Source organism: Prinia subflava (assembly GCF_021018805.1).
Source record: "Prinia subflava isolate CZ2003 ecotype Zambia chromosome W unlocalized genomic scaffold, Cam_Psub_1.2 scaffold_22_NEW, whole genome shotgun sequence".
In the NCBI taxonomy this organism is placed as follows: domain Eukaryota; kingdom Metazoa; phylum Chordata; class Aves; order Passeriformes; family Cisticolidae; genus Prinia; species Prinia subflava.
The window spans coordinates 6,567,300-6,594,246 of NW_026960606.1; the positions used below are offsets into that span (position 1 = coordinate 6,567,300).

At 41.1% G+C, this 26,947-nt stretch overlaps 1 protein-coding gene across 3 annotated transcripts in view; it reads right to left on the minus strand.

Annotated features, from left to right (window-relative positions):
- The window catches only part of LOC134564924 (dachshund homolog 2-like), a 443,903-nt gene that overhangs the window by 267,842 nt on the left and 149,114 nt on the right, over positions 1-26,947 (minus strand). The window lies entirely within an intron of this gene.

The following is a 26,947-nucleotide window of genomic DNA, read 5'->3' on the forward strand; positions in this document are numbered from 1 at the left end:
TCCCCTGGAGGCCTCCGGACGCTCCCCTTCCCTCTCCTCCCTTCCCCCTCTCCCCTTCCCTTCCCCCACTCCCGCAGGACCATGCTCCCTGCCTGGAGTGAGGCTCTGAATAAACCCTCACCTCATCAGCACCCCACCAGCGTCTGAAGTCTCTTTGCCTGCCAGCACGGGAACCCCACGACTCTAGGACCCGGGGGTCTCCCGGGGGACCCTCCCCAGGAGCCCCCCAAAATTTAAAATACAATAGTTATTAAGGGTTGTTGTTTCACCTTGTGGTTTTCGCCTTTGGGGTGATCAAGATCATGTAGATTTTTTTTTTTTTTTTGAGTCAGATATCTTTTTATTGATATTTTAATTATTTTATCATTCTTATTATTCCTTTTTTTTTCTTTTTAGGTGACATCCTACAGGTATCATGGGCCAGTTGAGTGAACGATGGTCCAATCCTGCACATCCTGCAATGGGTCTTTGCCCCTTCAAACATCGCATGCATTTTTGCATTAAAAAAAAAAAAAAAAAAGTCAGCTTAGGTTGTCCAAATAATTGGAAAAATGAACCAGTTACTCGAACTACACCAAACAATAAATATTTGTAAGCTGCAATGACACACTGAGCTCCAAGCTCAGTTGCAGAGTCTCTTCTGGAAATCATACAAACACAAACTGTTAATAAGACCTCATTGGATTATTCTGGAAAAACGGCAAGAGAAGAATACTGTCATTTGCTATTACAATGACAGTTTTCTTCACATGTAATCCTTTAACACTCCCATGTTTCACAACACTGACTTTTATGCAACAGAAATAGATTTGGATCTGGGGCAGTCTCACAATATCCCTTTTTTGAAAAGCTATCAAAATTTTGAAAATTCAGATTTTCTAAATTTTAATTTGGATGCCATAAACCTGTCCCTTTATTAACATCCTTTCCCACTCCCAGGATTACACATGTGATAATTAGCACTGTCAACTCCTTTAAAATTTGTACAGTGAAGCCAACTGAGGTCTTTGCTCAAAAACTGGCTTAAACTCCTGCCTGGATCACCTCCTCTGCTAAATTCTTGCTCAGATCAACAGCAACCGCTGTCACTTGAATTTTGCCTTCCCCCTTTCTCCAAATCTATTCTGGCTTCCCAGCATTAACTTCAGTAGATCCTCCCTGCCTGAAACACATTTTGCAGAACTGGAACACTTCAGGGCACTGGGGAACAATCTCCTACTCCTGCCAATCGTTTTGAGGCAAAAAACCCCAGGATTGTGCTCAAGGCAGACACCTGAAGGAAGATGCATGGGGGTAAAACGAGGACTTGAAGGCCAAGTCTGAAGAAGAGAGATGAGAGAAGAGGGCCTGTGAATGGAGTGAGGAACTGGGGTAGAGCAGGATAGGGAGGCAAAGCCGATGGTGTGACCTGTGCAAGACGAGCAGAAGTTTGTAGTTGCTCAAGAACTCTCCAAACATGAGTGCAGCTCAGGATTTCCACCACACACGCATGCATGGAAAGTGCTGCCAAAGGCATCCATCTCCTGCCAGGATGGATGGCCACAAGCACAGCTACTCCACCAGTCCCCACAGCAGGTCTGGACAGCCCAGTCACTGCAGCACCCTTATGGGTGGCACTGGCAGCAGATTACAGAAGTTCTGGGAGGTTTGACTGCATTTCTCAAGATCACAAGTAATGGCACACACACAGAGTTGTGTTTGAAGACCACCATGGAGACAACCAAGCACCCAAAATGATGTAATCTCAGAATTGAGGCTGCTTGTGCAGCTTGAGTTCTGCTGTCCTGTCATAGTCCAACTACTGCCCTTCCCAGCCATCCCAAAGGACACCTCTAGGATGGACACCCAGGGCACCCTGCGGGCTCGGGCAGCTGGAGAGCAGCCTGGCCTCACCTCACTGCTCTGCACAAAAATAAGCATTTATGAGCATTTAAAGAATCATTTCCCAGCTCCTCTGTTGGTCACACACATGCACACACAGCCTGGAATATAGGATGGGTCATTAAACCTGAGACAGGGCACAGAGTTACGGGGAGAGAGACTGGTGCAGAGTGGTCCAACAGATGTTGGATAAAGTTTCAGATCCAAACAAACCTTCAAGAACTGTTTTTCTGAAGATGCAGAAAAATACTAATTTGGAAGCATAATTCATACCAGCATTCCAAAGTAAGATTGAGAGAAGTTTAGAAGTCAACCCTGGTTTTGGAGATTTGGTGATGTCCCTTCAGCCCCGTGGCACTGGCAGGGTCGGGATGGGTTGGAGCAAGGGCTGGTGAGAACTGTGCTGCAGCTCTGCTGAAACCACCACAAGACAAAGTAGACACAGTTCTAACTAGGAACAGCTGTTATTTTCCAATTAAAAATCATAAGACCAAAATATTAATTTATTAAGCAAGTGTTCAGTTCACACAGCCACAACTACAATTCTGAACAATATATTCTTTTTTTTAAGAGAGGCTGTTGGGATGTCTCTGGCATAAATAATTTAATGCGACAAAACAGTTTATTGTTTGCTGCTTGTGGCAGTGTGTTAATTTAATCGGTTAGGCTTTCTATACTTTTGTACTTGTCCCCTGTATCCCACCCCTCGATGGTTCCTTTGTTAACTCACATGACTCCAGCACCTGCCATGCGACACATACGGTTAGCTGTCTGTCAATTCTCCCGCCTTTGTAAATCCCTCCTATTTTTCCCCTGATTAGTCCAAGCGATGTTCTATTACACCTGTATCCCCTGGCAACCTGCCCCGGTTGGCTGGCAGCGGCTGGCCACCCCCTTTGTCCCCCCTCCAAATCCTTCGGACAAAAACCCCCGGCACCCCTCGCCCCCCGAGCAGTTTCGGGCTGAGGAGGTGTTTGCAATAAACCCTCTGTTCGTCTGAAATTGTTTCCTCCTTTCATTCCACTGCCGTCGAATCTCCATCGCTCGCATAAGCCCCTGCCAGGCAAAGAACCCACGGGAGTCAGAACTGCTTGTGAGCCTGCAGACTGACCCCATACCACTCTGTCGCTGTGTCTGGGCCAGCGGTGACAGAGCCCGTTGGCTCTCTGTGAGCACACCGACGCAGCTGCTGATAGGCAAACAATGCTGTTCCATATTGTGAAATACTGGCTCAACATGTAAAGAACTGTAGAGGATTTTCCTTAGTGGGGTGAACAAAATTTGTTGACATTTTTCCAACTGTTTTACCTAATAAAGTATTAGCTGAGTTAGGCTTTGAGAAGGATTATCTTCTGCTATCATAGAAGCAAGTTAATAAAGTAACAATAACAAACTGATGTATCTGTCAAAGTTTATAGATAAGGATGTCAAGCTATAGGTTATCAGCCTACAGAACTGACACTTCATATATCACAGTCCCCCAACACACACTCTGTCAGCATTGTTTATTTTCAGTCAGGAGTTAAATAATGACCATGTACTAAAAATACGTTTGGGGAACTGCTTTGTCTTACTGTTCACCTGTTTACTTCAGAGTAAGTTTTGACTTGCTTTTACTTAATTTTTTGTTTGAACAGCTGGTATTTATCAACTTCAAATGGACTTCAGGTCAATACACTGCAAAATTTTACTGCTTTTTCTGCACTTGCTGCACACAGAGCCTGTAAAATGCTGATGAGAACAGCTCCACACCCAGCCCAGCTCCAGAGGGAGCCAGGGAATGTCCTCCATACCCCTTAAACCAGGGCAGCACTGGGAGAGGAGAACACAGAATAGGAGGGGGTTTCCAAGGGTCCAGCCACAGAAATCACACCCATTTTGTACAGCCCACCACCACTAACAGCCTTTACTCCTTCCTCTTCTTCCTGCGTGTGTTTTTAACACTATTCAAACCTGGTTATCCAGAAAAAGGCAGGCGATGCTATCGGGTTTGGGATTGTTGTGGGTTTTTTTGTTGTGTGGTTTTTTGTTCGGTTTTTTGGTTTTTTTTTTTTGTCTGTGGTTTTGAAACAGTAAGTGGCAGAGGAAGCAGAAAGTTCTGCTGAAGTCAGATGTGGATGGAAAGAAGACAGCCATGGAGGAGAAAACTACCAAACTTGTTTTCATCCTAAACACGTGAAGAAATCTCCATTTTTTTCATAAACACATAATTAATTAATCCTATAAAAACAATTCCTGAAGAAGATATGAAATGAGTTAGATTAAGTGAGGTTAAAAAAAAAAAAAAAAAAAAAGAAATCAAAAGGAGAATCGAAAAATGAATGCCTGGCTATAACCAGGAACAACATAAAGGGTTTCCATCTATTTATTCATTTTTTCCTCTCTATGCCAGGCAAGGCGACTGAATGGTACTATTCTACCAGAAATCACATTCTGGAACTGACAGCTCTACCTGTCATATTTGACGAGGCAAAAAAAAAAAAGGGAAAGATCATGAATTCTTAATTCAAACAAGTTTCTATTACTTTTTTTTGAATAATTGTCTGAGTATGGATCTTAAGGGCTAAGAATTAACATATTACTCTCAGAATGCTTTTTCTACTCAGTGAACTTTCCTTACTACTACAGTACTTTTTTAAAATGGGAACCGCAATAAAAGGGCACATTTAGAATCTCCATTTATTAATGGCAAGAAGAGGGGAAGGAACTGGGGAGGTGGAGAGGTGAATGTCACCACCTTAAGCACAAACTGCTACTGACAGTTCACCTCCCTGTTATAAACATGAAATGATTAATTCATGTTCTTATGATAAATTAGAAATTTATAAAACTGTATAAAGTTATATCAGGTAAAATTTATGTTTTAAGAGATTTTGCAGCAGATGGTGAAACTGACCACCCTGAGACATCCGGTACCTCCATTCAGAAAAGAACAAAAGACTTTTCCAAGAAAGCTTGCAGCCTTCTCAAGTACCGGGAGGGGACCTGTCAGATAAGCTGGCACCAGCAACTCACACCTCGGGTACCACCTTCACAGACCATCAAGCAACATCATCGATATCTTGATCATTCATCAACTATAAAGACCTATAGAAATTAGACATTAACATTTGAACTAAGAAAAGAACTCTTTCCTGCTCGAATGGAGAAACTCCCGAATTTGTATAACTGGTCGGGAAACAATAGGAAATATGGGGAAATATTGCCGAGGGCAGAATAAAGTGTATAAAATCCAAGCCCCGAACCGGGCTAATTTGTGAACCGCTGGGGGAGATAGCAGGCTGCCAGACCCTGTATCTCATGGTTCACCCTTGGCATTTCCCGGGAAAACTCTGTCAAGTTTCTCCGCTGTTGGTGGGTTTTCGAAATTCCTGATTTGATCTGTTATTAATAAACTAAATTATTATTTTAATTGGAATATCGTATTGGTATTTATAACAATATGGTGCCCAACGTGGGGCCAGTTTTAGAAAAATCTGTAGACCCCCGTATCTGACTGAGAGGCGCCCCGCTATAAAAGCAGCTCGGCAGATCGGGATAAGTCCAGCAGAACCTACTGGCTAAACAAACCCAAAAACCACCACAGCAGAAGGGTAAAAAGGACAAGCTAGCTTGGGTGGGCTTGGGAACTCAGCAGGGAAGGGTCACTGGTAACCGCGGTTTTGTTTCACTCGTAAAAAGTCTACGTGCACGAAGAATCCACGCAGGAAAACAGGATCGTAAGTATCGTGTGGTTGAGTGGGGGTGACCTAGCGAACGAGAACGTGTGTGCGTGTGTGTGTGTGAAAGAGACGTGATATTATCACGAAGTGAGTGCAGACCTCGAGATCGCGGTTCCGTCGTCCCGCGAGGGGCACGGCCGATCGACAGGGAAGCGCATGAGTTTGTGAGATCTGCGTAAGTGTCTCCCGACGGGGAAGTTGATGGTCACCGGGAGTCTGGAAAGAAAGAGGACGTCCCAGTAGAGTTTGAGGAAGAGTAAGCCTTCTTGACTGTGACCTTAGGGTGGGTTAATTTTTTCGGTGGCGGTTGTCGAGCCCGCCGGTAAACAAACCTCCCCAGATCGATCCTCTGGTGGACAACTAAGTTAACGGCACCCAGGTCAGAAAGACTCGAGATTTAATTTGTGTGTCGACCCATCAAAACTTCTGTGCCACGGGAAGGATGGGGTCGAATCTTGAAGATTCCGTAAGAGAAACCTCGGCAGGAGCTGTTCCTGAAATCCCCCGGAAAAGTCCGCTAGGAGAAATATTGCAGGGATGGCAACAATGCCCAATTAAGAGATGGGCATCCAAAGAATGGATGATTCAGCTGTGCATGAATGTTTGGGGAAAGAAAGAAATACGGAAAAATCTCGTATAGCCTGTGTTTAGTACCTTTGACGAATGGGCATGAGAAGTTCTGTGGGTATACGTAGCTAAGAAGAGAAGGAGAGAATATGAGAAACTATCATATGTCTTATTATAGTGTTAAGTACGGTTAAAACTGTATTCTGACAAAAGAGAAACACAAGATAAATTAGACTACGAAAAAAGCCTCTCTCATAGCTCGGTGGCCCGAACGCTGTCTATTCCTGATTCCTCTTCAGCCTCCTCGGTGACGGCATTAGCAAGGTCATCCGAGACCCATGCAGAACCACGAGATCCGCGGCCGCCCCCCTCCTCTTGCTCAAGGGGATTCCCGGGAGGAAACCCGGTCCCCGTTTCTAGTCCAGACATCGAACCCCGGCCACTGATGCAAAACTACAGAGAGAAAGGAAGAAAGAGTAAGAAAAAGGAAGGGGGAAGGTATAATTTAGATAATTATACACCAGGTGGAGCCCAAGCTGAGACCTGGATCCCTGAAGACAACTTAAGACCTGAGAGAGATTCGAGATAAAATAGTTGTTGCAGCAGCGGATACGACCCTGGAAGAAAGATAGAAAAGAGAACAGTTAAGCTAGACAGTGGAGCTAAGCAGAAATTACCTAAAGTAAATTAGAACACGCCAGAGAAAAACTGGTGGTGTTAAGACGCTTACAAGTCAGATTGGGAAGTTTATCGCAAGCCCGTTAAAAGAGAAAAAGAGAGAAAAAAGATGTAAAAAAAAAATCTTATTAATTCTTTTCTTTAGTAGTAGTAGACCTTTGTATTTCATGCTAGACGCTTTTCAAGAATTGTGTAAGTTTTGTTTTTGGTAAGATCAGTAGAATTTCTCAGATATACGAGAAAAGAAACAGAACCCCCCCGGTGAGGCGAGTGCGGTTGCTAAGAGACAGTAGCGGCAAGTTTTTTTCTGCAGTAAAAGGACAGGCAGCGATCCTCTGTCAGGAACGGTGCGAGTGTGAGAACTCAAACGAGAGTAGTAAAGTTAGAATGAATTAAAGATTGAGAAAAGGAATCAAGACTAAAACTGATTTGCTAGAAAAGGCATTAGTAGTTTTTTAGCTGTGTGTTTCGTGAATTCTGCCGTGAACTGACAGAAAATTTAAAAGGTTTTTTTTCTCTTCTCTTTCTTTCTCCTTTTACCTCTTTCTCTTTTCTGCCTCTGAGTTAAGTAGATGATAGGAGGTGCAGAATGTCTGAATAAAAATTGAAAAGAGGTTAAGAAATTAGTGTAATTAGCATAAGTATATTTTAGAGTTTTGAGAGCCGAAGTTAATAAGCGATTCACAGATGCTAAATTACTGAATTTATTTGGTCTAAATAAAAGGTAACATTAGTTTAAAAGATACAAGGAATGCATTTGAAGTATGAAAGCTTGCCTTGTAGGAAGAAAAGTTGTATTTGTGTGTAGAAAGTATCCACGTGTCTGTTTAAAATTTTTTCTCAATTACCTGCTTGCTATAAGTGAACATTTCATGCAAACTATTGCTGCAGTTTGAAATACTAAGTTTTTTTCTTTCTTTCTTCTTTCCTTCCTCTCGAGTATTAATCTCTAGAGAGGGAAACGGGCCTTGAAGTTTTTTCCCAGGCCACATCTGGGCATGAATGGAACTGGCTGTGATTCCTCTCCCTTAATAGATGGAAACTTTTTCTCTGCAATCTTTTTCTTTGTGTGTTTGTTTGGTAGAAACTAAGATTTTTCTTCCTAATAGCTGATCTCTTGGAAGGGATGGTTGATAGTATCCCTTTAGTGTTGTGGTTTTTTTGTTTGCCCCTAGGTTTGGAGAGTGCAGGCCTTAGAGCTGTTCTAGTGCTTGTATTTCTGAATGGTAAATAATTGTGTAAACTTATTTCTTTCTTAATGTTTGTCAGCTGAAAAATAGCTAAGCTTTAGATTTATTTCTGTGATATTCCTCCAGAAATTGTGTTTTTCTGAATGTTGTTAGCAGTACATGCAGAGAAAAAAAAACAAAAAACAAAAAACAAAAAACAAAAAACAGAAAACAAAAAACAAAAAACAAAAAACAAAACACAAAAAACAAAACAAAAAAATCTGAAAAAAACCACCTGCTCTTCAAAAATAACTGATGTGTGTGAAGACATTTGTGTTTGGTAGATACAATAGAATAAAACTAGTTGTCTGGGTTTCAGCTATTTGAATAGTTAGTAATATGTTCTAGTAAGTAAATATTTAGATAGTACACTGAAAACATCATTGAATTAATTTTTTTAGATTACACCTTTCTTATGAAAGACTTTTTTTTCTAGAATCTATCTGATTGTATAAATTAACGCCTTGAAGCTTTATTATAGCTTGCTTTAGATTAAATTTATTAATTAAGATCTAGGTATAATGTAAATTTAAATTTGGATATTACTTTTGAAAAAAATCTCCAAGAGTATATTTCAGGAGGAGAATTTGCTTTTACTGTTATTCAGACAATCTGAATAATTTGAATGGGTTTTTCTAGTTCATAAGTCACTCATAATTTTTATACAAAACAATTACAAAACAATTCACCACACAATTCTTTATACAACTCAAAATCTTCCTTTCATGCATGAATGATTCAATTCTTTTATCTAGAATGTAAAGAACTCAATGCTAAATTCAAAATTTTTTATTTTCGTAGTGTTATAAGGAGAAATTAAAATTAACAGAAAGAGAATTTTACCTCTTATTGAACGAGGTTTATACTAAAACAGACCAACAGTTCTTCTTAGGTTTTACTTATACTTCTGACACTGTCTACCGAGCACACAGCAAGTAAACAACAAACAATAATAAGACAACTCTCAGTCCTATAGCATTAACACGTGTTATAAACATAGATGGTTAATTCATGTTCTTATGATAAATTAGAAATTTATAAAGTTGTATAATGTGATATCAGGTAGAAGTTTATGTTTTAAAGAGACTTTGCAGCAGACGGCAAAACTGACAGCCCCGAGACCACTGACACCTCCATTCAGAAGAGAACAAAGGGATTTTTCCGGGAAAGCCCGCAGCTGCCCAAGCACCAGGGAGGGGACCTGTCAGATAAGCTGGCACCAGCAACTCACACCTTGGGTACCACCTTCACAGACCATCAAGCAACATCCTCGATATCTCGACCACTCATCAACTATAAGGACCTATAGAAACTGGACATTAACATTTGAACTAAGAAAAGAACTCTTTCCTGCTTGATTAGAGAAACTCCCGAATTTGTATAGCTGGTCGGGAAACAATAGGAAATATGGGGAAATATTGCCGAGGGCAGAATAAAGTGTATAAAACCCAAGCCCCGAACCGGGCTAATTTGTGAACCGCTGGGGGAGATAGCAGGCTGCCAGACCCTGTATCTCACGGTTCACCCTTGGCATTTTCCCGGGAAAACTATGTCAAGTTTCTCTGCTGTGAGTTATCGAAATTCCTGATTTGATCTGTTATTAATAAACTAAATTATTATTTTAATTAGAATATCGTATTAGCATTTATAACATCCCTCAACATTAAATTGGCCTTTCTAGGTACCAAATTCAGGGACCTGAGTTTTACAAAGTGACGCAGAACTGGGGTATGCGAGTTTCCATGCCCCCTACTCTTGTTCAGAAGAGCAAACGATATAGTCTTTGGGCATGAAGACACAAACACTACTTCACCTGATACCTCCTAGTGCTGTATGACCTTTAACCAAGATTAAAGATCCTGATTCTCCTGAAGTCAATTTTATCAGTTAGAAAAGACAGTCATCTAAAAAACTATTTTAAAAAATCATTCATCATGCAATGAACCATTTGCAAATAAAAGCCTTTCTTTTGCAGTCATTTAAGTTCTAATCCAAATCAATCACTTATTCCAGGACTATCAGGTTAACTTACACACCAGAAGGTATAAAAAGAGCTGATTTACACAATCAACACTTTTCAATACGAGTTATTAGATGGCAGACTCAGAAAAGCCAAATGTACAGCAGAGATCTGGGTGTCTCAGCTCCTGATGCAACTTGAATGGCAAATAAAAATGATCTGTTTTCTCAGGCTGAAGTCACTCTATCTCAATAATTCTTTACACTGCTTTTACAGAAGGGACTTCAGTCCCTTTACATGAAGGACAACTGCAAAAATCCATGCAACATGTGCCCATCTCATGGATTAAGAGGCTCCAAGACCTCCTGAGCTTTGCTCTGGAAACTTTTCCACAGGAGCCCAAGCTATTGTGTGAGAGGAACCAGGGGGTGCTGAAGGAGTTGGTTGCTATGGTGGCATCTCATAAATCATCAGTTATTGTCTGTTATTATGAAGGTGACAGCCTCATAAAGAGATTTTCATTCGCGGCTAATTTTAAGATTTTTTTTTCCTGCAGACATCATTTGCTTTGTAAAAGAAATGTCATGACAACCAGAGAACACTTAAGCTTGTTATCGGGTAGTCAGGCAGCCGCTTGGCTCCCATCACTTTGGCATTTGAGCATTGGAGCCTCTTTTGCATTACTGAGTAGTTTATCTTTACAATTCATAAATATATTTCTGAACGTGGGGACGGCATAATAGGAGAAGGAGGGAAAGTGATGGAGGGCTCCTGGTTGCCACAGCAACCTAAACTGATCAATTCCCTGTCACTGTTTTAAAAGAGGCACCACTCTCTTGTGGCCCTCAATGCTAATTACAAATGCAGGCTCTTCGCTGGCATGTTCAGCTTCCAGATTAAAGCAGTCCATGCCTAATTTATCATTTAACATGTCCTCCCACATTTGTAGTGCTGTACAGAATGAATAACAACTTCGCTTGTTTACAGTGTTTTCAACTTAATTTCACTAATTAGTTTTGCAGATGCAGGAATCTGAGGGAGCAGCTGCCCCTCCGGAGTGCTGGGCACAAGCAGGGAATGGTCAGATGGACAGGCAGGGTCAGCCTCCCCATGCCAGCTCCAGGCTCTGCCCCCTGCGACCATCATGATCAACACATTGTATATTTATATCCTTCCTATTTTCAGTCATGTTTCAAATGACTGGGAGACTTTTTATGGGAATGGGAAAGAAATTATGGAAAACCTGGTTTAGTTTCATAGTAGGATAGTTTGTATTGTCCTGTGCAAAGTTTGAGATGAAAATGCTGCTGGATTTACCTTGAAATTGGACACAATTTGGCCACTGACTGTCCTTCCAGCCAAACTTCTACTGCTTCCTTTAAGGATTTTGACCAGATTTTACGAAAACTGAACTTTCAATGTGTGTTTCAACAGTGTTTATCACTTCCCAAACTCAGGCCACTCAGAATGTTCTTCCACATCTTCGTAACCAGCACTTGTGTCTTGGAAAACCCTTTCCCACCCTCTGCATTCCAGAACAACACAGAGCAGAGTGTGAACTCTCTATGAGAAAAAATAAAATGTGCTGGACCCAAAATGCTCAGTCATGACAGCAGTAATTACTCAGACATCTAGGAAAATAAACTTACTTAAGGAAGCCAGCAATGATGAAAGCCAAACTCTGGTGTCCTAATATCTTGGAAAAGTCTCTGTCCTTTCTGCTCTCAAGAATGATATTATAAAATCTGCATGTGCCAAAACGACTCTGTAATTTGAAATTAAAAAATAAAAAAAGCTGGAACCTGTAAGATTCATCTCTGGCAACAGGAAGAGTTCTGTGTTTGAGCACTGCTGCCCCCAGGGAGCCCTGGATGAGGGAAGGGATTTTGGTACCTCTGTAATATTTGCACTGTTGCAGTCACAAAGGAGGTCATTTGACACCCTCTGCCCCAGGCAGCTCCTCCCTGCCATCAGTTTTACAAAAGGGCTCTTTCCCAGAACTCCTGTTAATCAACAAAAATTATACATCCACAGGAAGTGCAAACCCTTCAGAGGGTCTCAGGGGGCCTGGCGAGGCAGCACTCCCAACTGCTGCTCATCGTGGCAGCTGTGGTGGCGCAGCCAGCCCAGTCTGGGCTCACAGGTGCTCCAGCTCACACCACCAGCCTGGATTTTGGTGCTTCCCCATGCCCAGGGCATGGCTCCATGCCCCATTTCCAAGGGAACATGGGCAGCTCAGAGCAGTGAGAAGCGATCTCATCACGACAGCCACCAGCGAAGCCTGCCCGGCCGTGCTGGGGCTGAACAGGAGCACAAAGCTGGGCTTTGAGCAAATGCTGCTTCAGCTTTGCACAGAGCTGTAGCCCCGTTCCACAGATTCAAGGGCATCCCAAATCCTCCTGTTCAACCACAGAGAGCGCAGGGATGCATGGATGAGAATGCAGCACTGCTGCTAAGAGTGGAAGTTTGTTTCAATAAATAAATAAATAAATAAATAAATAAATAAATAAATAAATAAAATCTGTAACAACAAAACATTTCTCATTTATGATCTACATTCTCTGTCATTTGCATTTGTTTTGTCTTCTATTATTTAGCCCATAGTACCCTTAGTGAATACTACAGGGCAAGGCCAGACCTCTGGCAGTGAGTAGCCTTAAGTACGGCTTAATTCTACAAAAACAACCCAGGAAACAGCAAATCTACGTTCTTTGCCCTGATAAGAGATTTGGCATTTATTTTAAACACACAAAATGGCTGGAAACTCCACAGAAAAAAAGAGCTAGCTTGAAAATTATTCCATATTAGCACTGTATATGTGTATTACTACAAACAACCCTGTGACAAGATGAGCACAAACTGTTTGCTTGTTATATCAATTTCATTCTTCAAAATTTTGAGATTATTTGGAGATGAAAACAGGGTATCCTCCTGTCTTCCCCGAGGCCCAATTCCCAGGGAAAAGCACCATTTTTGAGGAACACCTTTCAAAAACTGCTGCAATAGAGTAAAGCATAGGCCATGCAACGGTAGTTTGTACCCTCCTTCCAGAGAGTATCCTTAGGACCAATATCCATTCTTTAAAATCCTTACTAACACACAGAAACCCTCCTTTCCCATCTCCTCCCTACAAATAAACCCAATTCCATTAAAGGCAATTGCATCAGTTGCATCCCACTGGTGTAAGTAGAGAGAAAAACTTTTTTTGTGCCAGCACAAACCAACATCAGCTATTGACTCACTGCTCCAGTGCTTCGGCCTGTTAGTACATCCACATCATCCACCAGCAGCACATGCTTTTTAATGTCCCGCCTTCTAACATTTCCTTGTAAACTTACATTTTCCAGTCTTCAGAGAACCAAGCCTTACACCCTAAACTTGAACTACATACTAACACACAGTTACTATTAACATACAGCTATACACCACATGCAGTTATCAAAAATCAGTTCCAAATAAAAGCACAACCCCTCCCAAGATTAACCACTGTATCTCCTGCTCTCAGAAAGATGCAAACCCAAAATTTGTATTTCAAACAACACTAAATCACACTGGGTTCTCCACTTGTGCTTTCAAATCCATCTGTCCCTGCTGGCCACTGACCACAGCAGCACAGAGCCCAGACAGCAGGACCATGAGCTAGGCTGGATCTGGAGAACTCTCTGGGCTCTCAAGTAAGAAAAGGAAGAGAGCTATTCACTGCCCTCTGTTTTATTGACACTGCATTCTTGCAGCTGCTAAATAGTGTATTTATCATTTAAGTCAGTCTGTAACTGTGTTTAAGGCATGCAGTATGCTGTGCACTACTACTCAGTGTTCCTCAAAGACAACATAATAAGAATAATCACTCCATCTCTATAAAACAGTTACACGCTGCTCAGAAGAGAACGTGACAAATACTTAAGCTTTTTGTGAAGCACCATAATTGCTCATGATTTGCCTTTTCATGATTATATCCTCATTCATGATCTATTTACTCACTGAGTCCTTAAGGCTGGTGCAGCACTGACTATCAGCAGAAAGGTAGGATGGCTTGAAAACTTAAGGAACAGATTGTGCCAGTGTTGAAGGATTTAACACTCCTCTCCACTTACTGCTGTGTTTGCCATGACATACTACGTTTTATTACCATCTCAATCCTGTTATTTATTGAACTTCAGCCTTCATCACCTGCAGAAATCCCTGGCCTAGACTACACCCACTGGATCAACAGAGATGCTGGTGTAGTCGCTTCAGTTTTGTTTCACCTGCCAAAGTATAAAATCAAAGGAAGATGGGATGTGCTGGCAGCAATGTAACACACCAAAGATCTCCACTGAGCACAGAATCTCTCCCAACCTGCTCTAAATCTGTTTGCTTTCACTTTAGGATAACTAAAAGTTCCCCAAGAGTTAATGCAGCACCTTTGGGTTATTAAATGGAACATGCAGAACATTACATTATTATGCTGCACATGGCTAAGGAATTTTAGCATTCACAGGATTATGGTAATTAAGTCTTTGTTCACTTTGGGTGATGGGACGCTTGACTATAATGTCACTCCACTTAAAGTCTATGTAAACAACATTATCTTAGTCACTCTGCATTACATTTTCAACTGTGAGCAAAATTACAAGGTCAAAGTGGACAAGAGTATAGGTAATCCCAAGGAAACATCATGTAAATGACTTGCTCAAGGTTCAAGCTGGGTTTTCAAGGGTGGTAAAAGGCTTATGTACTACACTGATATTTTAGTCCTGGTTTGCAGAAGGTATCAGTGGCAAACTGCAGTTCTGTGTGTAGGGACATTTAGCTGCTCAGGACTCTGCAAACTTCTCCTTTTGTAAGGACTGGGCTGCCAAAGAAATGCACAGAGTAAAAGAGGACTGATTTTGAACAAAAAGCTATATGGAACCAGCAGAATATTAATTAACTCTATAAGTGACAGAGGCAAACAAAGAAATATATATTCCATGGACATCTTTAACATAACACAAAACCTCCATTAAACTGTGAGTCAGAGAGCTGGGAAAAATATTAACCTCATTGTTAAGAACAATTCTTTTAATTCACTTAGCTGGACTTGCTTTACCTTTGAATATCAAATAGGAAAGCATTTAATGTCATTATTGTGATTTTGATTGTTGAACAGACAAACTTGCACCTGAATTTCTTTTACCCTAACAAGTACACAATAAACTCCAAGCACACAGATGTGCTTCAGTGTGTGTGTGTATATATATACACACACACTTGCCTAATTCTCAACCACTCAAGATTTAGTTTGATCTCAGATTGAACAAAAGGACTGTACAAATGTGCAAGTTACACTCCTCAAATTATCAGGTAACATCTAAAAAATCCATAAGTTCTGCATTTCCAAAGCTCTTCAAACATTGTAAATCCATGAGCATTCAAGCCTACATAGTTGGAGATGTAACAAAATCAGGATGGGTTGGGATTTATCAGTAGTGAGGCTTTAATAATTCCTGGGAATTCCACCTTCAGAGAAGTGGTACCCAGGGACATGTCACTGACATTCCAAATCCTTGGAACTGTCATTTCAGCCATTTCTATCTAGAACAGAAGCTGTGGGAAGTTAAATTAATGACAAAACTACACTGATTCAAGTTCTCTCAGGTAGGAATTACATTTGGAAGTTCAGTGATAAAAATAGGCCTTTGCCAAAAAGCTACAGGAGTGAAATTTGTCCACTCCACCTCTTCCCTTGCTACAGTCAAGGATGGGGCTCTCAGGAAGAGCCACGAGCCTGCTCCCAGCTCACTCATCATGTCCTGCTGCAGAACCACCAGGCTGGGCATGAACACCAAAGTTCATAATGTGCTCAGTGGCTGCATCCTTCTTCCAAAGCTCAAATTACAATATAATCCGATATAATCAACCTTTCATCTCCAGTGTATGATCAAGCATGACATAAATGTGACAGATAAATACTTACAGTTAAAGTAAAACAATACACAAAGAAATCTTTTCCCCTTTCGACCACTTTCTACTTCACGTGTAAGACACAGAAATATGTCTCTTATCTTTCTTCTTTGCAGCTGTTAACCAGGATGCCCCCACAGCATTCCACTCTGAAAACACCACGTTGAGTATTTATTTACCTGGTTGCTCCTGGAGAAAGTTACAATGAGACACCAGTGACAAAATTCCCTTTAGTAAATTCTTCAGCATGAAAGGCTTTGAAGGTATGACAGTCTGCTTTCATATCAAACCTAAATTCAGAGTATAACTCAATTATACCACTGATTATACAGCATTAATTATTTGTAGCTTTTTCACAGTTGTTTGCAGGCACAGATGTCAAACACAGCTCAAACTTGTGATCCAAAACTCTGCACCTGTGACTATGGACAAAGTAAGGGAACAATGCTCAGAGTGAAGGCAAAAAGGGGCTTCCCAAGTGCGATCATCTGCAGACATACAAACAGAAAAGGATGAGCAAACACTGAGAGCAGCAGATTTGCCCTGTGCACTACAGTAGCTTATTGCTGTCCTTGAAAAAACACAGTAATTCAACTCTTAGATCCCTCTGCGACAGGACATCCACATATGAGAGGAGAGTAACATCATTTAAACTGAATTTCCCAGCATTCAGCCATCTCAGCCCACTATCATAGGCGGTTAAAACAAGATCATTTTATATTTGAAATATTTCAGTATTCCCCAATCACACTTGTTATTTATCTTGCATGTCAATGATACTTGTCACATACATTATAACTTAAGTCTTGCTACAGGATTTAATGGAAAAACAAATTAAAAGTGCATATAGCATTACTAATATAAACAGGCAAAATATCATTAAGATCAGTGGCTTGGTGTCTACTTTGGCAGGAGTTCAATGTGCCCTAATGACTTCTGGTTCTGATTTAGTGAGGGTTCTCCATCATGTATGACTTTGTGACTTCTTCAGTATGTTTTCTTTGAAAAATATAGGTTTTCTGTATGAGATTGGAATTTCATTGTTTCCTTTTTAGACAAATATGCTTTTGGATGGATGCTGATGGAAAGGGCAATCGGATGTCAAAAGGGCAGCAGTACAGCAAGATTATGTGCCGAGGTCTAGGGCAGGACAGGCATACAAGCGGGATCTCAGATTACTTGAGCAGATCCTTATAAATAAAATCTCAGATAACAGGCTTTGTTTATTCTGTAAAAATGCATATCAGTAGGTCAAATCAACTCCTGTTATATTGACTACTTAAGTTACTTTCTTATTAACAAATATTCCTGATAGCATAACAGAACTGTCATCTGTTATGCTATCTGGAGCATCTGGAATGCAAGGAGGGAAAAAGAAGAGTTTAAGTAATTAGGAAGATGTCCTGCATCTAGAAGGAATGAAGTGTTCTCTCACCTGTTGTGGTGTGGTTTTGTTCATTTATTTCATGTGAGTTTACTATGTTAAATGGTTTGTTCTTTGTACCCCTATTCCCACTTCCACTTGGTTGTACCCTGGAATTCCCCCTCCTCCGGTTACCTGTCAATCCCCTACTCCCCCTCCTCGGGAGCCTGCCTGTCATTTAGGAGCCTCTCCCCTGAGCTAGAAAGTTCTAAGGAGGGCATCGAGTGATTGGTCAGGACCAGAGGAGGTCCCTCCTTCGCCTACTGGATTGGTTCCCGAGGATGCCTGTTATCCTCAGAGCCACTCCCAAATCACCCCTGATTGGCTGATCCCTTGCCCCTTCCCCTTTCTCCACCCCCCCATAAAAGCTGCTGTCAGCTGGCAATCGTTGCTCTGCCAGAGCAGGTTTCGAGAGCTGAGGAGGTCTTGCAAGAGACACCAATAAACTCTTGTGACAACTCTGCAGAGTCCTCCCTTCCTTCCTTGCCTTCGTCGCCTCCTTCCACCTGTGTCCTCCGGTGCTGTTTTGGACAAGGACTCACCGGGTCAGTCCAGCTAGCATGCCTTGGCAGTACCGAAAGCTGCTGTGGTCCCAGAGCTAGCCAGGCAGGCTTGAGAAGGTACCTCAAGCAAGCAGGCACTGCAACACTCACCATTTGAGGGGGGAATAAATAAACAAACTGCACTAAGAGAGAGCTCGTGTGGCAGAAAGTAAACAGTGCTCAATTTATGTGGAGAATCACCAATGCCACTCCTCATTTAAGTAATTTTCTTACCAACTTTACTACAGATATGTCAGCAACAGCACTCCATTTACTTTGTTTGCACATATGCTGGATAATATCTTTATGCAACACTCACCTGAGGCAATTCTCACCACAAAAAATGTACTGTAATAAATCCAAGCTCACTTTTTAATTGCCAAGTGTCGCCGAGGGCTAAGTCTGGTCTCTGTGTTATGAATGAATTCCCAGTGGGTATGAGGGCTAAAAAAACCCAAAAAACCAAAAAAAACAACTGCCCATGTTTGCTGCTGTGGCCCTGGGAGGGGGGCAGGGCTCTGGCATTCTCCTACCTCATTAAAATGTGAAAAGGAGAGGTTCCTGTCTAAATAGCCCTGTCATTGTTCCCTGTAACTACCTTTTCAGCAGGAATACCCTCTGCTGGACAGGGACAAATGCATATGCATTTGTATATGCAAATAAAACTGACCCTGTGAATCCTGAGAGGGTTTTTTAGAGAAACTGCACCCCAAGATGAGAAGCTAGATGCATCAGAGGAGAATTAGATGGTGCCCTGGCCAAGGAAGGAGTGGACGCACCCACTGGCTTGGTTTGAAGATTCACCATAACCTATGAGGAGTCTGAATGGAATGGGAACCGCCTAGCTGAAGGGACTGAGAGAGCCAACGGGAAACCCTCGAAGTTTTCCCTGAGGGTAAAGAGCTGACTTTGCACTCCAGTGAGAGACCCCTCACTGCTCTGCCCTCTGATGGTTGACCAGAGAGAGCTTCTAGCTGTTCCTATGGGAACAAGGATTCGGCATCTACTGTTTGCAGTGGAGTGATGAACTGGGACAGCACCTGCTCCTTCGGATGTCCAATCGGACTCTGCAATCCTACTGATGACTTTAATAATGAGCTGATCACTTTAATAAAGATCTGAATATTAATAAAGGCATATGCCCTGTTCTTTTCATCTGGGTGCAGGAAGCTCTAACAGAGACTCATTCTCCTGCAATGTGATTATAACCCCCAACTTTTATCTTGTGAGAATATATCGGAATTCCAGCTCTCTTTAATGTTGAATGGCTATGTGATAAAAGTTGCCTCTTCCCAAACAACCTGGCAATTCCACTTGACTTTTATCCTGCCTTTTAGCAGGCGTTCTGTATGGACTGAGATGCATTTAGCAGTGATCCCACACCTCACTACAGCAGCTTCCCTAGACAATTTCACATCAGTTATTCCCAAACATCTGAGGGAAAGGGGTAAATTTCAGCACTTAGCAGGAAAACCTCATATAATCCAAGATGAGCACAAGAAGCTGCTCCCCGCCCAGAGATGGATTTGTTATACCCCATGGCAGGCACACAACACCATCTCACATGTCCAAACTCCCTGTGAGGTAACTGAGTATTGCAGGTACTGCAAAATCCCAAGTATTTTGAAAACACAGGATTAAATTTTTTTCTTTAGTTTAAATAATACATTTTTCTAAACCAGTTTTGCAAAACATTCTCATTTAAACACTATTTGAAAGCAGATTTCAGAGGTATTTGAATGAAAATGGGTATTTTATTCCTTGACTACTTTTTTTCTGCCTTTAAGTATTAATTTTCCTCCTCTTTTTTTCCTCATCTTGAGGGGTGTCTGTTCTAAGAGAACAGAAAGTGGAAAGAAAACAGAAAAACACTCAAAGTTTGAAGTGGTCCAGTTTTAAAATAAAAATAATAATTTACAAACCAACTTTCTCAGCATGCTCTAACACTGAGCTGCAGCTCCTCTGGACTATTGCTTTCTAAATTATTCAGGGACCACATTCTGCAAATGCATCTGTGCAAGTCCTACTGCAAGTCAGCTCTGTCTGCCTGATTCTTCTGCATGTAGAACATTCCCAGAGGTCACCAAATGAAAGTGATGCTGAGCAGAAATCACTGCTGGACACATTGGCTTTAATGGAAAGGTTTGGTGGGTTAGAATAATGCTTTTTAAGGTTTTTCACCCTGTGCATTTCTGATATAGGCCAATGCAAAACCTTAAAGTGTTAAGACTGTTAAGCTCTCTTTTTCAAGGCTTTCCAATTTCTGGTCTTCAAAAATACTAGAAAAACAGCATCTCTATGTGTGTAAGTTGAAAGATACAGGACAGTGGGTTGGTGCTTGTCCACCATCCTTTGAGGAGCACATAGAATACAAGGCATGATCCTGTTTTGCCTGTATGGAGACTTTCAAATGCACTTCAGGAGCAAAATATTGACTGTACTTGGAAAGAAGGAGTATTAACTTTATTACATCTATCTCATTATGAGTAACACCAGTTTACTGAAAAAAATACAATGAAAATAGCGAGTGCAAGAAGGTCAAGAGGATTGGCAATAAACCTATGGGTCAGGGAACACTGGGTCAGAGATCTGTGAAGATTTAAATACTGAAATGACAGTAAATCCTATTGTCCATCGTGTAACACTGGAGTAATTACCAATACCTTTCAAAAAAGACAATTAAAAATCTTGTATTCTTAAGACAATTTAATTTTTACCTTCTTTCTGAAGCTAAGATTATACTGAGTGAATTTAACTTAAAGATCACAAGGTGAAGGGGAGAGTTCATAGGGAGTGGAACAGCACTGTTCACTTAAGGGACCTAACTAAAAATCCACATTCATTATTCAGGCTCTTACACAAATCAATTGGTATCTTTAGGGAGACAGAGTGTGATCCTGCCAGACAAGGTGGTGTTGTATTCCCTGGCTTTGTTTCCAAGCAGTCTGAGGGGGATCAGGGATCACAGATTTCTTCCTGTTTTCCTGGGAGCAGATTTCATGGCCTTAAGTATATGTGATGATATGGACAGAGGAACAAACTGGCCATGAACCCAAGCACAACTTTCCCCCCTGCATGTTCCATGACATGAAATGGGCTGTCAGGAACTGCTGATAAGCATCCTGCTCTCATGTACAGAACTCTCTATAACCATTTCAAAGGTCTGACCAGCAAGGAGGGTATTTCCCTGATTGTCCTGCACATCTGAACAGGCTGCTTGCTTCAATTCACATGTAAAACCTATAAATGTTCTTGGAAATCCAGCTGCACACTCAAAATTCTCAACTAAATCCTGCAACTTCCAGTACGGAAAATACTAAAAAATGTGGTTTCTTCAACTAATGCCACACTCTCCTCCCACTCACATATGCTTGACTGAAGCCAACCATGAAAGACATTTCTTTTCTGGTGTTCCACCTTTCTTTCCTCAAGAAGAATATAAGAATTAAAAAATTTTGAACTGCAAACATTTCCAGTTCTTCAGAATTGCTGCAGTTTGACTTTACCATGTTATTAACAGCTTAAATATAATTCTGCTTTTTCTCAAAGGTCCTTTGGCACGTGTACATGCTGATAAGTAGGCGAGCTACATTTATACTTCTGCCTGTAAAATCTGCTATGGCTGCTGATAATCCCAAATTTGCTAGTGTATTGTTAGTGCAAGAGAAACAAAACTGATGTGAAAGGAACTTAATGCAAATAATACTTTCAGGCCCTGTTGTCTTTTAGATTTTGAGGGGTCCCCGGGGAGGGTTCCCTGGGAGCCCCCTGGGCTCTAGGTTCGTTGGTATTTGCATGCAGACAGGCAAGGAGACTCCAGACGGCTGGTGAGGTGCTGATGAGATGAGGATTTATTTGGAGTTTGACCCAAGGAAGGCAACATGGTCACTGAGGGAGAGGGGAGAGGAGGGGGAGAGAGGGAAGGGGAAAGGAGCAGAGCCTCTGGAGGCCTCCAGGGCAAAGAGAGAGAGTCCTCTCCGTTTGCACCTTTATCAGGGAGTTTTGAAATGGGCACGGATAGAATCTCAGGCCAATGGGTTTAGAGATACACGATACTGCAGGGGAGGTTACAGACTTGGAATAAACCATACACTTTCCAGGGGTGAGCCAGAGCATACCATTTCAATAAAATGCAATTCCACAAGGCCCAGCCTCTAAAGGCTTCAAAAAGCTTAATGATTTTCTCAGATGTGCTGTAACAACAATCAATCTCATGGTTCACTGTCAAATGTCTGCTAGAAGCCAATGTTCATCACAACTGGAATGACTTGTTCATCATAGATTCCATCAATAATTTTTTCAGTATGTGAACGTGATCAATGTTGCTCTCATGAAGTATAAATCAAGCTGGATATTTTCTAATGGGACCTTCAGCATTCTCATGGATCCTGCTCAAAAGTAAGATTTAATTAATGCACAAGCTCGAGTGACCAGGCATCTTTCTCAAAATGGCAATTATTTACAAATTCAAAACTATAAAAACATCCTCGTGTTCTTGGCATGGAAAGTAAATGATGCGACTGAATATTGAAAGAGGTAAATAAAGTGACTGCAGCACTGGATGACATCAGAACTACATTTGGAGCTGCCTGATTTAAACTCAGTTAACACATGTAAATTATTAGACCTGACCAGTGATGTCAATGGGCATTAGACCTAGAGTACAAAAGACAACATTTATCAGAAATAAAGGGAAATACCAAATCTATCAATTTCATCTCCTAGAAAAGTGACTCCATTTCTACAAATTAACAGCAGTGTTAAAAGTAGATTCACTTTTTTCATGTCACTGTCTGAGCAAAGCCAACCAACCCACATGAGAAGCGACACTGCTGCTGCTGCTCAGCTCCTTTTTTCTCAGTTTCTTCTTTCTACTACTTAAACTAATTAAAACATGGTTCTGGGATGAGCTGTCACAGACAGATGCAGACTGACCTGGGTATTTTACTTTAAAAACTGTTTTCTGATCTCTTTAGTGACTAAATAAAGCTAAAATATTATATAATTAGAGAAAACACTTATTGAATAGGATAATTTTAAAACCTAATCTTAAAACCAATCTTAAAGTCTTTTTATACCTATAAGGAGTTTTAAATTAAATGCTGTACTTTGGTCATTCCAGAGCAGTTTTAGGCTACCATTGTGCTGCACAGCTTCCCCCACATTTGGTTCATTTCCCATTCGTATTTCAGAGGGGAAGTTCTGCCAGCACACAGATCCAGCCACGGTGTGTGGAGTGCAGGATTTCTCCAGAGGAAAGAACAGTGGGATCTGGATATCCAGAGGGTGGGGAACCTCTCCCTGCCTCAGGAACTTGGAGAAACCAAATCCCGCAAGATCTCCTGAGAAGTTATGCCACAGTCTCTGTCCAAGGCCAAAAGACAACTTTTATTTGTGAACCCAACTCCCTCAAGCAATGACTGGTAAGACTGAATATCTGTCTTGGGTTGAAAAATGTAACCAAAAATGTGTATTCTATTTTCATCTGTTGAAACCAGTTGGAAGATATTGTTCTTTATCTCTTATAACTCTAGGGGGGGAAGAGGGCAGATGCCTTCTGTTAATGGGACAACTGATAACACCAGATAAGGCAGTGCCTTCTTATCTCTTCCTCCACCCATCCTCCTCCGAGGGACATCACCTGTGAATGGGCCATTTAAGGCCTCTCACATGACTGATAACATTACTTCATTCCATTGTGAGATGCTCCGCCCAGTGGGAGGAGCCAAAGCCTTTCCACCAGGATAAAACCAGCCATCCCAAACACCAAGATAGCTGGTTTTCCACTGAATTCTCGAAAGAAGACCAGGCCCATCTTGCCAGCACTGGACCCTTTTTTCTACAGGATCATCTCCACAGAACAACATCTGTTACTCCAGGAGGACTTATTTTGACTGCTTCCAACACCCTGACAACGGGGTGTCAGGTCGTATCTCTGACTCTGTCAGGGTTTTCTAAGACTTTTGTTTGTTTGCTTGTTTGGTTTTTTGTACCGCTGCATTTGTATTTTTTAACATTCCTAGTAAACAACTGTTATTCCTATTCCCATATTTTTGCATGAAAGCTCCTAATTACAAAATTGTAATAATTTGGAGAGAGGGTTTTTTTTTTTACATTCTCCATTCCAAGGGAAACTCCAGTTTTCCCTGACAGATACCTGTCTTTCCAAACCAAGACAATATCTGAGAGTATTTTCAGACTTTTTCATACGCATTTCACATGTTTCTGTATTTTCTCAGCTCAGGTAATGTTAGAAGTGGAAGGGAAGCCTGGTTTCTTTGTGCTCAGAAGAGAACAGCAAAAAGTGCACAAGGGTTGCTCAGTTACTTGCCCCTGAACTGACAGATACCCCTACTTTTATAATAATTTCTGATATAAAAGAAATATAGTTATATATTGATATATAATTCATGTTTTATATTTTCCAATTAAATGCCTTTCAACCTTTGCTCTTTAAAGGTTATAGAAATTCATGATTTTAGACACTCCTCAGACTTCCTATCTTTAGTCATAAGGTCAATAAAATTCCCCTTTTCAAATATTACATCTTTAAAGAATATGGTAACCAGAACAAAAGCAATATCCTAAGTGAGGTCAGATTTCCTAACCTTTACATATATTCCTTGCATTCTTATTCCATTACTGGCTGTTGTATCCCTTCTCCTTCCCCTTCCTTCCTCTCTCCATGTCTCATGTGTGTTTTCAGATATTTTACTGATGTCTACATAGTTTAAAATTATAAGTAGATCCAATCCCCTTCAGTTCTTTTGAGGCTGCTACTTTACTGTAACAACTCACAGAAGAATTTCCAGGCCCCCTCCTTGCCCTAAAAATGCTGCTGATGAAATACCACTGTTTGATGGTTCAAAGCTATCTGAAGTTTACTTTTAGAAAGGATTATACTGAAACAAACTCAATAAACTTGTGTGAGTTACATTTGCCATTATTTCCGAGTTGTAGATATAAAATTCAGGTTTTTTGAAGAGCCACATTTATTAAGATACAACCTGAACCACTAAAATTTGACCATTCATTTAAAGAAATTGAATTAAGAAACCAACTCAAAAACCCCCAAACCATTATTGCTCCAAACAGTCCCTCTTATATCACTGGTGTCTAAATTACTAATCTGGTTAACATGTTTTGCTGTCAGGGTTAAGATAAACCATCTGGACAATTTTGTTACAAATTCTTTCTTGGCTAAATGTAGTTTTTATTGTAATTTGCCTCATTTCCTCCTAGTATAACAACAGAATGTTGCTGTGTAGATACACTCCAGTGACCTGAGAGACCTTTTCAGCAATTCCAAAATGTCTCACCACAAACTTTTTCTTGATCTCAACATCACCATTTTCTTCTTATTTATCTTCTTAGAAAAATGTGATACTGGAACCAGCTGCTAAAAAATGCCAATTCCATCAAAGTCCTGAAACTGGTAACCAATTTTTTTCTGAGTTTATTCCTTTTAAGAAACTGGCAGTTGGCTTTTTAGTCACATCAGAATAACCAGGGACTCTCCGAGTTCTCTTACTTCATCTCTCCAGTGTCTCCTCTCTGTTACATTAATTCCAAAAGTCTCTTATAAACTGCAATCCAGTGACCTCACCATGTAAATCCATGGCTTTATTGCCATGTTTTGTGGTGGTGTGTTTTTGTTAAGTTGTTGTTAGTTATTTTCTCAATGGATCATCCCTGTTCCCCCCCTGATATGTTTGGTATTACCCAAAGTTTTCTCCTCCCTGGCCCGGTTGTCATTCACTCCCTAGATCCACCCGTTACCTCATTTACATAATGTCAACCATCCCTAATCCCTACCCCTTGTTCTAGAGGGTTCCCTGTCAGTCCTTGTTGTTCCCTGCCTAAACCCCTCCCGGGAATTCCCCTATTTCATGATGCCCCATTGGTCCATGTAACCCTTTCCACTCCCATTGTCTTTCCTGTTGGTTGTCATATTTTGAGCCCCTCCTTAATCTCCTCCCTGTTGTATCCCTGATTGGTTGAAGAATTGTATCCTCCCCTCTTCCTCCTCTGTTTAAAAGTTTCTGGAGTTCTTTGTTCTTTGGCTTTTTTGTCTCTGCTCCCCTCAGGGAATAAACTCCTTTGAGAAGCACATTAAAAGCTCCTCCCTGTTCTTTGCCCTGACCCTCGACGCTCTGCCACCGCCTGCCATTGAGAGCAGAAGCAACCCTGCTCTGCACCACCACTCGGGTTGAAGCCGGACTCAGGGGTGGCCACACCTGGTGCGGACTAGGGAGTGAGAGCTAGCACGGAGAATTTCTCTGGCGTGCCACGTCAATGTTTGACCACACAGAATTCAGCAAATTCACTGCACAGGGAACATGAGCAGTGCTGAGTGTTTGGGAATCGCTCCCTTCTCCCTGGTTTAGGGCAGCCCAGTTAACATCTACTCACACACAGAATCATGGAAAGACAATACAAATGGTCAGACATCTTCTCCAAAAATAAATATATCAATAACTCAAACCTTTTTGAGTCTCGTGAGCTGGTTGTTTTGCTGTGATTTTGAGACTTTTCCCTTCCAAGGGGGGAAAAAAATAAGGAAAAAAAAGCAACTCTGCTCTTTCCATTTAAATGTTTGACTAACTAGAGACTGAAATTCACCATTTTCCCCCCTAATTGCTAGGCAAATCAAATTTCCTCCTAAAATGCAAATTCATTCCATAATATAAAAATGAACACACAGAGGCAGAAAGGTTTACATGTCAAATGGCAATTTTCCTAAATGGCTCACACTTTAGCTTGTTTGTTTGGTTTTTTTTTCTTATCTTAGCCATGACAAAAGATTTAATGGCCATCATTACTCAGATGTTTTGTCAGCATACCATGATGAATGCACTCTTCCTGGGTGTTATTCGGAGTTACCTAACAAGATTTCTCTTCTGTGTTGCATTAACAACACCCTTCATAATTAACAATTTGATCTATCACACATTTGACTAATGTTACCCATTAGAGTTCTGTGCAAAGACGCCTTGATTCAGGGAAAGACAGTTATTAAT